This window comes from Meles meles, chromosome 8 (genome assembly GCF_922984935.1).
Source record: "Meles meles chromosome 8, mMelMel3.1 paternal haplotype, whole genome shotgun sequence".
Taxonomy (NCBI): Eukaryota; Metazoa; Chordata; class Mammalia; order Carnivora; family Mustelidae; genus Meles; species Meles meles.
The window spans coordinates 3951294-3965384 of NC_060073.1; positions in this window are offsets into that span (position 1 = coordinate 3951294).

Sequence of the window (14091 nt, forward strand, 5' to 3'; positions counted from 1 at the left end):
CATCCCCCTCCCCCACAGGCATCTCCCTCCCGGGCTGGCATCCCCTCCCCCACGGGCATCCCCTCCCCCACGGGCATCCCCTCCCCCACAGGCATCCCCCTCCCCCACAGGCATCCCCCTCCTGGGCTGGCATCCCCTCCCCCACGGGCATCCCCCTCCCCGGCTGGCATCCCCTCCCCCACGGGCATCCCCTCCCCCACAGGCATCCCCCTCCCCCACAGGCATCCCCCTCCCCCACGGGCATCCCCCTCCCCCACGGGCATCCCCCTCCCCCACGGGCATCCCCCTCCCCCACAGGCATCCCCCTCCCCCACGGGCATCCCCCTCCCCGGCTGGCATCCCCCTCCCCCACAGGCATCCCCCTCCCCCACAGGCATCCCCTCCCCAGCTGGCATCCCCTCCCCCACGGGCATCCCCCTCCCCCGGCGAGCATCCCCTCCCCCCACAGGCATCCCCCTCCTGGGCTGGCATCCCCTCCCCCACGGGCATCCCCTCCCCCACAGGCATCCCCCTCCCCCACAGGCATCCCCCTCCCCCACGGGCATCCCCCTCCCCCACGGGCATCCCCCTCCCCCACGGGCATCCCCCTCCCCCACAGGCATCCCCCTCCCCCACGGGCACCCCGCCGAATGTGGCTTCACTGCCCCCGCCAGGCAGGCCACCCGGGCCTGTGATTGGTCAGGAGTGGCCACGTGGCCAAAGGCAGCCAATGAGGCCGTCGCCGAGGAATGCTGGGAAGACACCTGGGCTCGGTCGCGCGGGGCTCGGGGCTGCAGGTGCGCCGGCTGTGGTCCCGTGTGCCGCAGGACGGTGTGGCCCGGAGGGGACGGGGAGAGAGCGGGGCGGGTCCTGGGGCCCGGGGCAGCCCTCACGCCGCTGCTGCCCAGCCCCCACGACGTCCTGTTCACAATGTGGCTGAATATGCTTGGGGTTGGGACTTCTGCCTCTTGCCAGCGAGACTCGAAAGTAGCCGCGGAAGCCCAGGCCCGAAGCCCGGGGACGCGGGGGCGGGGGTGTGGGTGCGGCCCGGCGGTCTGCGTCCGCGGCGGGCTCGGCCCGGCTCCCCGCCACAGCCAGGCCGCGTCCTCCCTCGCCCGCGACCACGGTGCGCTGGGCCTAATTTATTGTAGGAAACCCTTCACGGCGCAGGAGCTCTGGAGAGCCGGGGACAATGGGCATAAAGCCCGCATTTAACCCGTCTGAATGGAGGCTAGATTTACTGTCTGGGCCAGACGGGAGTTTTGTCCCCGAGTCATCTCGGAGTACATCGGCCACTAAAGATCTCAACAGAAGACGAAGACGGAACAAAGGAAGTAAATTTTAAAAGGAACTTTGTCAAGGAGTTTTAGATGTTCACCAGATAGAAAACCGCGGCTGCCCTCACCGAAGTGACTGTTGGATTTGCCGAGTGGTTATGGATCAGAGAAAGATGCTAATCAAGTACTTTAAATGCACGTTTGATGGACCCCGGAGAATGGGGCCAATTTCATACAAGCCCGCAGCAAGGTTAAGGAATCAAAGAAGGTGGCCGTCGGATTTGCTGCCGGGGACAAGGCGGCATTGTTAGGCCTTCTTTTTCAGCCGGGAAGCATGTTTTCACTACAGTGTTTACCAACGTGTACATCCTAGGCTGGCTGACGGGGTCTGCAGAATTTATGACCAGGAACAAACCTCTTAGAGGGGAAAAGAAAACAGCTCCTACCAGCTGGGGAAGGTCTGTTTATAAGGGCCCTGGAGCTGCGTTAAGTGTCTGGGCTTCGGGGAGCTCCATGGGGGGTGGGCAGAGGCATTTGCAAAGCCGGAGGCCTAGCCTTGCAGATGGGAAGGTCTTGCCTTTCTGGAACAATCAGAAGGGAAAGGAGGCTCCCTCGGGGGCATCCTGGATGGTTTCAGTATGGCTTGTCTCAGTTTTGTCTCCTTAAGACAATCCAATGCTGAGCCGCTTTCAGCTGAGTCGGCCGTGAGCCTGAGTGCTGGAGATGACAGGATGGAGACTTGGAGATCCGGGTGGTCACCCAGCATGGTTAATGATGACAGGATTGATCAGACTAACCTCTGTGAACTGGCTTCCTGACCCGAAGGTGGAGTGCCCTCTCTAAACCTTCACGGTGACAGGTACCAACCTGTTACTGCAGACCTTTGACCCAAGGCCCTAGGCTTGCCCACCAGCGCCCCCCACTCAACTCCACCCTGTCCCGTGCTCTCCTGCATGTGTCTGGCCCTCCCAAGACTTCCCTTCCCTCAAGCAGACCATGGAGCTGGCTTCCTGGCCTTGGATGGGTCCTTGGCTCTCCTGGAAATGGGCCATCCCACCTGTCACCCCATCATTGGGCTCTTGTAGGTTGGGCCTCTGTGCTCCGTGATTAGCTGGTACTTTCCTGGCCCACGCTGCTGTTCCACACTCCCCCTAACTCCGTCACCCAGCCCCTGTCTGAGCTGTCCCCTCTGCTTAGACTGGCACTACTCAGTGAGGTCCCCAGACCAGCAACATCAGCGGCAGCTGGGAACGGGGAGACGTGCACGCAGGCCACTTGAACTGACTGAATCCGAACCTCTTAGGTGTGGAGCCCAAGGGTGTGTCTCAAGCTCTTCCAGATGATTCTCGGGAACACCAAAGTCCAAGAGGCCCTTCCCACGCTGCCCGGGTAGCCCCCTGCTTGGTGTGAACCCATCAGTAGGAGCTCAGTCAGCCCCTTCAGGAACAGGTGGCATCATGGAAGTTTCCTGGGAAGAACGGGCAGAAGGGAGAGGGGTCTCTTCACCACCCCCTACTCAGGTCCCCCTGGGCTCAGTGAATGGCCGAAGGAAAGGAAGTGTTCTGGCAGCCCAGGGGACTGGCTCTCCCTGGAAGGAGCTTTGGGGGTTGTATGACAGATGACCACAAGCAGGAATTTATTCTCTCCCGGTTCTGGAAGCCAGAAGCCCTAAATCAAGGTGTCGGCACGGCCACACTCCCTCTGGAGACTCTTCTCAGAGAGAACCCGCTCCCCATCTCTCTCCCAGTTTCTGAGGGCTGCTGGCCATGCTGGGCGTGCTTGGCTGTTAGATATGTCGCTCCAGTCTCTGCCTCCCTCTTCACGCAGCCCTCTCCCCCCCCATCAGCGCCTCGAATCTCTCTCTCTTTTCTCTTATAAGGACAACTTCTTAGACTCAGAGCCCACCCAAATCCATGATGACCTCATCTCAAGATCCTTAACTTGATTACATCTGGAAAGATGCTCTTTCCAAATAAGGACACATTCTCAGGTACCAGGAGAAAGCGCTCGGATGTGTCTTTGGTGGCGACACGTTCAACCCACCACGGACACTGAAAGCGGTTCGGTGGATGTGCTGGGGACAGACTGCCTGAGCTCAAAGCCCAGCTCCACACCTCCTGGCCTTGAGACCTCCCGTGAGGGTCTCCACCTTCCGAACTTCAGTTTCCATTTCTGAAACAGTAACGAGTGAAAGTATCTCCCTGCCCTTGTCTTGCTTCTGCAACTCCGTTCTCCTCATACTGATGCTAGAACCATCGGAAAGTGCCATTCCCCCGCTTCAATCTTCAGGGCTCCCCACTGCTCCCAAGATATGCCCCTCCTCACCTCCCTTAGAAGGGCATCAAAATCTTTCATGTCTCCCCTTCCTCACCAGCTGCATCGCTCATCACTAGGACCTTAAGCAACATTCCAGAAAGCCCAGAGGCTTTCTCTGACTTCTCTGCAGAATGCTCCTTGCTACCCTCCTTCTTGTTACCAGCCAACCCCACTCATCCTGCAGGACTTCTCCCCACCCTTCCCTCCCTCCCTCCCCCGCTCTCAAGCTGCAGCCTATAGAGATACCCCGGAGAAGGAACTGAAGTGCCTGGCCCATAGCCAGTGACAACATCCATGTGAGTGAGCCTGGAAGTGTCTTCTCCGGCCCCAGCCGAGCCTTCAGATGATACAACTCTTGCTCATGGAAGACCTCAAACCAGAACCCCCCACCTAAATCACTCCTGATTCCTAGATCTCAGAAGCTATCAGGGATGGTAAATGTTTATCGTTGTTTGAGAGTGCTGTGTCTGGGGACGACCTGTTACACAGAAATAGATGACTGTCCCAATTCCTCTGGACTCACATGTAGCCATTTGGATTATAGGGTCAGGCAGTCTGTCTCCAGCACATGGCTTGGTGCAGCATCCAGAGCGTGAGGGCTACAGACAGAGACTATTTATCTGGGTGGCTTAAACAAGATGGTGCCTGCTTTACAACAACACAGGGGTGGCTTCTTATCCAAAGACTCTGCTCTCTGCTGCTCTTGATTCCTCTCTTCTCTCCTTCTTGGGGCTTTTGACAGCTGGAAAATGGCCATTCTTTCCATGTGACCTATTTCAGTTTGTCTGGTCGAGAGACCAGCCCAGACACCATATAATTGACAAGGTAGGGTGAGATGTCCATCCAGGTTCCGTCTCCTTTGGTGGGGGACAGTGGCAGAGAACAGATCAGGGTGGGGTGCCCAAGTGAGACTCCAAAAGAGGTGCCAGTTCTAAGAAAAATGGGCTAGGAAGACACCACCCTAGGTATCTACACTTAGCACATCATTTCTCCAGAGGACACTGTGGCCAGAGCAGGATTGCAGCAGCCACATTTAGAGGCAGAAATGGGGCTGTGTTTCCTCATGCCTCCAAGCACTGGGGAAACCTTTGTTTACAACTACCCCCCATCCATGGGTGCTCTTCGCCCACCGTGCTTTTCTGATCATTCTTGCACGTTCCCACTTGACCTGAATTGTGTTGTCTGCTTTGCCCAGGTGCTGCAGCACCTTGGAGATAACAACCTTTCTCTGTGGAACCACCTTCTACTTCAGCTGTCTTGCCATGCACCTGTGGCCAACCTCTGTCTCCACATGTTGACTTCAGACAGGAGATCCACTCTGGCCCTGCAACCGGGATCATGGGGACCCACAGTGGAGCCCAGCTGTGCCTCTCCTGACTTGACAAGAGGGGGCTGATGCCACTTCCCCAGCCACAGGCCATAATCCCCTGAAGATCATCGCACTGATCACCCAATGGGTCTTTCAGCCTATGGCCTGGCCTTTCTGAGGTGTTCCCTCCTCTGTCCCGAAGAATCCTCTGGCCATATCCCTCCCTGCTGTCAGCCCTGTCTTGGCTCCCCCTTGCCTTCAGGGTAAAATCCAAGCTGTGCTATGTAATCAGTCATGCCCCAGGGATCCATCCCCCCCAAGGTCTCTAGCCTCCTTTTTGGATGCTCTCTCCTCCTTGAACTTCCAATTTCTATAAAGCTAAACATCTAATAGCACCCCTTGGGTACCAGGATGTTTCTTGACTCTCACCTCCAGCTGTAGGTCCTTGCTCTGGCCCAGAATGTCCTTCTGCTGCCAATCTTCTCTTGTACAAGTCCTGTTCATCCTTCCACAAACTGCTCTGGGGTCATTGCCTCCAGGACACCTTCCCTGCTCTGCCACTTTGAGTTAATTTGGAGATACCCCTCCATGCCCTTATAATACAGCTATCAATTTCTTCACCATTGTCTTCACTCCTCTTTCTCAAGATCATCTCCTTATAAGGCAGTAAGTCCATGAGACTCTTAGTTCCTAACCTAGATCCTGGCATATTCTTGACATTTTGTCAATGAAGCAGTGAGTCTAGAACTGACAGCCCTGCATGGTTAACCGGCTTAAGACCCAAGGACTACTGCAATCCAGGAGAAGAAAAGAATGATCTTTCCAATAAGTGGCGCTAGATTGACCAGATAGCCAATGTAAAGAAAATGAACCTTTACCTCTAACTTTCACCATGCACCTAAATTAATTTTGCCTCCACCTGGCATGAATGAAACAGCATCTTCTGTCATCCTACCAAGGCGCTGTCAAAAACCCCAGGGAAAAAAGAGGATCTAAATATGATCAGAGTCTCAGAACATAATACAAAAATGTTCAGATTTCAATTGAAAATCTTTCATCATCTCAAGAATGAGAAATAACTCGAATGAAAAGTGGTAATCAATAAATGCCAACACAGAGATGACAGAGATGTTAGTGTTATCTGACAAAAATTTAAAGCAGTCATGATAAAAAGCTTCAGTAAACAGTTATAATATACTCAAAGCAAATGAAAAATGGATATCCTCAGCAAATCAGCAAATCAATAAAAAAGAACAACAAATGGAAATTTGAGAACTAAAAAACACACTAACTTAATAAAAATTCAACAGTAGAATGGGAGGGACAAAGAAAAACTGGAAGGTAGAATAATAGAAATTACCACATCTGAACAAAAGGAAGAAAATAGACTAAAGGAAAAATGAACAGAGCATTGGGAATCTGTGGAACTATAACAAAAAACCTAGCATTACATCATCAGAGTCCCAGAAGGAAAAGAGAAGCAGAGCAGCACTGAAAAAGTACTCAAAGAAATAATGGCTGAAAACTTCCCAAATTTGTGAAGAGACATAGATTTACAGATTCAAGAAGCTGAGCAAACTTTAAATGGGATAAACCAAAGAAATTCACACCAAGACATGTACTAATTAAACTTCTGAGAACTAAAAGTGTTATAAAATCTTGAAAGCAGCTCAAGGAAAACTGATGGAACTGAAAGGATAAACAGACAAATACAGAATTATAGTTGGGGATTTCAACACCACTCTCTCAACAACCAGCAGAACAACTAGGCAGAAAGTCAACAAGGAAACAAAAGCGCACAACACAATCAACTCACAGAATCTAGCCCATATTTATGGGACATCCCACCCAACAACAGTAGAAAGTACATTCTTTTGAAGTGTTCATGGAACATATATCAAGATATACCATATCTTGGGCCACAAAACAAACCTCAACAAATTTAAAAGAATAGAAATTATACAGCATGTTCTTCAGCAATGATAGAATCAAACTAGAAGTTAATAATAATAAAAAAAAAACAGGGAAATCTATGAACACTTGAAAACTAAACAATACAATAATAATGCTTGGGTCAAAGAGGAAGTCTCAGAGGAAATTTTAAAAATACATTGAGCTTAATGAAAATGGAAATACAACATGCCAGTATAGAGGGAGATAGTTAAAGCAGTGTTGAGAGGAAATTTTATAGCACTAAATGCATAAAAAGGAAAAATGTCTCAACAACCTAAGGTCCCACTTCAGGAACTTACAGAAAGCAAAACAAAATGAACAACAAAAAGGCAGAAGAAATGAAATAATAAAAATAAGAGTGGAAATCAATAAAATGGACAACAGAAGAATACTTTTTAAAAATTAGTGAAAAAAAGTAATAAATAAAAATCCGTGAAACAAAGAGCTAGTTCCTTAAGAACAGTGATGAGATTGATAAAACTCCAGCAAGACTAACAAAAGAGGGGGGCGCCTGGGTGGCTCAGTGGGTTAAGCCGCTGCCTTCGGCTCAGGTCATGGTCTCAGGGTCCTGCGATCGAGCCCCGCATTGGGCTCTCTGCTCCGCAGGGAGCCTGCTTCCCCCTCTCTCTCTGCCTGCTGCTCTACTTGTGATCTCTCTCTCTCTCTCTCTCTCTCTCCCCCCGTGTCAGATAAATAAAAAAAATAAAAAAATAAAAAGACTAACAAAAGAGGGAGAAGACACAAATTGCCAATATCAAGAATGAAACGGGGTATCACTACAGATCCAGGAAACATCAAAAGGATAAAATAGAGTAACATGAAAGACGACGCACACAAATTTGACGACTTAGGTGAAATTGACTAATTCCTAGAAAAATCACAACTCATTCAATATGAAATAGATAACTTAAATAGCATTATTGAACAAATTACATTCATAATTTTTAAAAAAAAAAACTTCCCTCAAAAGATTTCCAGGCCCACACAATTTCACTGGAGAATTTTGGTAAATGTTTACAGAAATATTAACAGCAATTCTACATAATCTCTTTCAGAAAATAGAAGAAGAAGAAACACCTTCCAATTTGTTACATGAAGCCGGTATTACTCTGATGCCAAAAACAAAAGCAGTACAAGGAAGAAAGGAAATCCCAGACCAATATCTTTCATGAATATAAACACCAAAAGCCTTTAAAAGTTTTACCAGATAGAATTCAATAATGTATAAGGTGAATTATACACCGTGAGCAAATGGGGTTTACTTTAGGAATACAGGATTTGTTCAGTACTCAAAAATTAATCAGTACTGGGTGCCTGGGTGGCTCAGGGGGTTAAAGCCTCTGCCTTCGGCTCAGGTCATGATCCCAGGGTGCTGGGATCAAGCTCCACATCGGGCTCTCTGCTCCGCAGGGAGCCTGCTTCCTCCTCTTTCTGCCTGCCTCTCTGCCTAGTTGTGATCTCTCTGTCAAATAAATAAAATATTTTTAAAAAATTAATCAGTACAATTTGCCATAATAATAAGTAAAAGAAGATAAACCACATGATCATATTGATCCATACAGAAAAAGCATTTGACAACAATCAACATGAACTCATAATTAAAAACTCTGAAATAAATAGGAGTAGATGGGACCTTCCCATTCCCCAAATTAATAATTTTTAAAAACCTATAAAAAGCCTACAGCTAACATATACTTAATGGTAAATGATGAATAGTTTCCATCAAAGGCTGAGAAAAAGGAAGTCTTCTCTCACCACTCTTACTTAACATGGTAGTGGAAGTTGTGGCCACTGCAATAAGGCAAGAAAAGTGAATAAAAGCCATACAAATGAGGAAGGAGAAATAAAACTGTTTCTCTTTGCAGGTAATATGATTGTAGAAAATCCCAAGGAATCTACACACACACACACACACACACATACAATTCCTATGATTAATAAGCAGGTTCAGCAACATCGCTGAAACAAGATAAACATACAAAAATTGATTGTGTTTCTATTTACTAGCAAAAAAACAAAAGGGCATCAAAGTTTAAAATACAATACCATTTCAGTTGCTCAAAAATTAAATACTAACTAACTAAATATAATACTAACTAACTAACTAACTAAATCTAACAAAACGTGCACAGGACTTATAGGCTGAACACTACACAAACTCATGAAAGACATCAAAGAAGATATAAATAAATGGGAGACATACAATGTTCGTGGATTGGAAGAATCAACATAATAAAAATATCGATTTTCTCTAAAGTGATGTAAAGGTATTGATTTATATACACAATTCCTTTCAAGATCCCTACAAGAATTTTGTAGATAGAGATGAGATTCTTCCAAAATGTATATGGAAAGGAAAAAGAATTTGAATAGATAAAACAATTTTGTAAAGAATGTAGCCAGAAGAATCAGCTTACCTGATTTCAAGGCTTATTATAAAGCTAAACCAATCAAAATGAAAACATGGTCAAAATACGTGAATATGAGAAAGTAGAGGGATAGATGTATAGGTCCATGAAACAGAATAGAGGACCCAGAAACAGATATAGACAAATATATACTGATATATATTAATTTTTGACAAAGGTGCAAAAGCAAGTCAGTGGAGGAAAGACAGCATTGAAATAGTTAGTTAGCCTTGGGCAATGAAATGAACCCTGACCTAAGTTTCACACCTTTTACAAAAATTAACTCCCGATGGATCATGGACAGGTACAACAGGCAAAACTATAAAATTTTTAGAAAAAAACAGGGAAGATCTTTAGGATCTATAGTTAGACAAAGAGTTCTTGACTTGTTACCCAAAGAACAAATATTATTCTAAAATATATAAAACCTTTGCTCTACCAAAGACCTTGTCAAGAGGATGAAAAACCAAACTATAGACTGGAAAAAAACAACAAACAGAAATAATAGACAAAAATTTGTGATCTATATATCTGATGAAGGACAAGTATCTAGACTATATAAAGAAATCTTAAAACTCAACAATAGAGTAGCGAACAATCCGATTAGAACATGGGCAAAGAGATGAAAACATTTCATGGAAACAGATATCCAGATGGGAAATAAGCGCATGAAAAATGGTCAACATCATTAGCCATTAATCACGCACATGAAAACCACAACTAACTCCACACCTATCAGAATGGCTAAGATTAAAAATAGGGACAGCACTAAGTGTCACTGAGCATACAAAGAAGCTGGGCGTGTCACAGGTTGCTGGGGGGAATGCAAAGTGGTGCCGCTACTCAGGACAACAATTTGGTCTTACATTCCTGGCTTTTACCTAGAGAAATGAAGACTTGTGTTCACACAAAAACCTATACATGAGTGTTTATGGCAGCCATCCATATTTGTAATAGCCAAAAGTCAGAAACAGCCCAGATGTCCTTCAGCAGGTCGATAACTAAGCAAGCTGTGACCCATCCATCCCACGGACTGCTACTCGGCAATATGAAGGAATGAACTAGTGGTACACACGACAACGTGGATGGGTCCCCAAAGAAGTAAACTGAGTGAAAAAAAAAAAAAGCTGAACGTATTGTTCCATTTATATGACATTCTTGAAATGAAAACCTAGAGAAATGTAGGATGGACTGTCGTTCTGTGATGGTTCAGAGTGTGGCAACAGTGGTTGCCAGGAGTTAAGGAGGGAGGCAGGACAGGAGAAAGTTGGGGGTGGCTATGGAAAGGCAACATGGGGGACCCTCACGGTGATGGAACCTTTGCGTGTCCTGACTGTATCAACGTCAGCATCTGGTTAGGACACTGTACTCTGGTTTTACAAGATGTCACCATTGGAAGAAGCTGGGTAAAGCACATAGGGGATCTCTCCATATTTCTCCTTACAACTACGCAGGAAACGATAATTATCTTAAAATAAAAAGGAGGTTTTTTTTTTTTAAAGAAAAAGGGGGGAAAAGAAGCTTAAGAAATGGAAAAACATAATTAAAGTGGGAGAAAGGAAAGCCACAGAATGGGAGAAGATGCAATCCATAAATCCAACAAAAGACTTGCAATGGGAACGCACAAACACCTCCCAAAGAGCAATAAGAAAAAGCCAGGCAACCTAATTTTCTGACAAGTAGCGGAAAGGCTGGCACATGCACTGTACAGGAGAATGGTCCCCTGGACCAATAGGAATCTGATCAGGTACTCAGCCCCCTTAGTCATCAGGGAAATGCAATTAAAACCACGCGTACTGCGTATCCAACAGAGAGGCTGACATTAACAATACTGAAGAATCCAGTGTTGGGGAGAGCGCGGAGCAGCCGGGGTCCTCGTGCCTTGCGGTGGGGAGTCTGAGGGGCAGGAGCATGGCACTCTTGACCCGGCATGTCCAGCCCAGGAGAAGGGAAGCCCATGGCCACTAAAGATGCATGCTGGAATGCTCACAGGGGACGGATGCATAACAGCCCACGCCTGGAAACGAGGGAGATGCCCACTAACAGGGAGTGGACAAGCTGCGGCGAACCCCAACAAAGGGATGTCGCTCGGCCATCGTTTAAAAAGAGACCAAATCCCGGAGGTAAGCAACGGGAGGGATGGGTCTCCAAAAGGTGGTGCTGATCGAAAGAAGCTGCTAGGAAAGATCATGTACTGAAGGTTCCGTTCTCCAAAGCTCAAAGACGGGCAGAGCTCAGCTAGGACGACAGGGAGCCGATGAGAGGCTCTGCAGGGTGGGGGTGCTGGCTGGCAAAGGGCACAGGGCAGGAGCTGGGACTCTTCACTTCCTTGGCCCATGCGGTCGTTACCTGGGGGTAGACAAGGTGTGTGCACATCACTTGTGTGTGTGGTAAAACTCAACATTAAAAAAATGATTTTCAGGGGCTCCTGGGTGGCTCAGTCGGTTAAGCGTCTGCCTTCGGCTCAGGTCACTGATCCCCAGAGTCCTGGGATCGAGCCTGCATCAGGCTCCCTGCTCTGCAGGAAACTTGCTTCTCCCTCTCCCACTGCCCCTGCTTGTGTTTCCTCTCTTGCTGTGTCTCTCTCTGTCAAATAAATAAAGCAAATCTTTAAAAAAATTAATTTTCAGGGCACCTGGGTGGCTCAGTGGGTTAGGCCTCTGCCTTTGGCTCAGGTCGTGATCCCAGAGTCCTGGGACCGAGCCCCGCATTGGGCTCTCTGCTCAGCAGGGAGCCTGCTTCCTCTCTCTCTCTCTCTCTCTCTCTCTCTCTCTGCTTGCCTCTCTGCTTACTTGTGATCTCTGTCTGTCAAATAAATAAATCAAATCTTTAAAAAAATAATAATTTTCAGTGGTTTTTCAATGAATGAATAAGACATAAAGAGAGAGAAAAGGGGAGGGGCTAAGGAGATCAGTGGGTACAGAGAAACAAACCCAGACCAGAAACTGACTTGGCCGCTAAAACTGGCACCTGTTTCTGGGGGTCAGGGTGACCAGGTGGGAGAGGCAGCAAGTCTTCTCTGTGGATGTGGGCCTACCCTCCCTCACCTGCAGGAATGCCCAGGCTGCCGTGGGTCTCGGCCTGAACTTGTGAGCTCTTAGGGCAAGGCTGAGGCAGGGTGGAGGCTGGTGGGGGTGGGGAGAGGCGAGATTTCCTGGCGTACGAGGGCCCTGGGTGGACACCCAGCAGCAGGAGGGGGTTCCGTGGGAAGGTGAGGAAAAGCCAGTCCCTGGTGAAAAATCCAGGTCTGCCCCAGGCCGCCCTTCTTGCTGGCACGGAGCAGGCAGCTCATAAATGTCTATGAATTGCAGTAGATTCCCGGAGCACGGAGACATCTCATAGCTCGGCCCCCTTCCCGGGAGCTGCTCTATGAATTGACTCACTGATAGATTAATGATTTGACTTTGTGCCATCGTTTACAGAGCATTGCTAGCAAATAAAACTCAGGGTTCAGATCGCAACGCCACCTCTCCATAGCTGTGTGACCTTGGGAAAATTACTTAACCTCTCTGTGCCTCCGTTTCTTCCGCTTGAAAACGGGAATGCAGATTGGCTGGAGTTCATAGATGTAAAGCTCTCAGAATAGTGCCTGGGCAGGCCAGGAGTGTAAGTCACACGGCCAGCTGGTGGTATTGGCAGATCCCAGCCCATCTCTAGCCCCAGAGCTGTGCAGGCCACGAGGGCAGCCCCCAGCCACCTGCTTGGAATTGAGCACTTGGGACGTGGCTAGGATCAACAGAGAGGTACCGGGTTTCCAAGACGTCTTACCAAGTAATACCGATACCCCAAATGCTAAAAAAGAGTATAAAATATCCCTAAGAATGCTTTTCATTGATTACATATTGAAAGTATAGCATTTGGGATGTATTAAGGTAAATGAAATGTATTACTTAAATAAATTCTTTTCTTAGTTTGTTCTTCCTTTTTTTTTTTCTTAGAGTTTATTTATTTGACAGAGAGAAAGAGCACAATCAGGGGGAGGTGCAGAGGGAGAGGGAGAAGCAGGCCCCCCCTGAGCAGGGAGCCTGACACAGGACTCGATCCCAGGACCTGAGTTCGTGACCTGAGACAACGGCAGGCGCTTAACCAGCTGAGCCATGCAGCTGCCCTGTTCTTCCTTTTTTTAAACCGTGGTTCGGGGAAAACTCAACATCGCCCAAGCAGCTCCCGTCCATGGTCACCCGACCTTCTGCTGGACCGCAGTGCCCTGGAGACATTCTGTCTTCTCCACTCTCAATCTCCTTTATTCTGTCATATGGGAGGTGCTCGGTTTCCTCCATGAGGAGCTCAGAATCATGCCTGTCCATCAAAACTTGCCGCTCTGGGAGGTAGTGACCCGATTTCTGGTGATAACAGGTTACCAGAAACAGATAACAGGTCATTCCCCAGAAAAGAGGGTTCAGGTCGGCAGTGCCTTCTGCCAGAGGGGTAGAGATGGAAGCTGGGCTCCCTGGTAGGTGTCTGGGAGAACCTGGGCCACCCCTAGCTGCCAACTGTAATCCTGAAGTTGGAAGAAACCTGCCAGGTCGTCAGTCCGAAGTCCTCCATTTCAGGATAAGAAAAGTCAAAGGGAAAAGCTTGGGAGGTCGCAGGAACAGTCAGAGCTCGGAGGCCGGACCCGGGGCTGCGGCTCCCCCAGGCGCCAGCTGCTCGGTAAGGATGGGCTGGGGACAGGATGTGACTTTCTGTTCCCCCTCTGGCACCCCTATGAGACCTCAGGAGGGCAACTGAGGCACGCCAGGGCCTTCGACAAGACAACACCCCCAGTTGTGCCCGACAAATTAGGTGGGGAGCTGGGGGTCTGTGCGGGGAGCAAAGCATGGTGAGCCTCAGACCCCAGCACATTCTC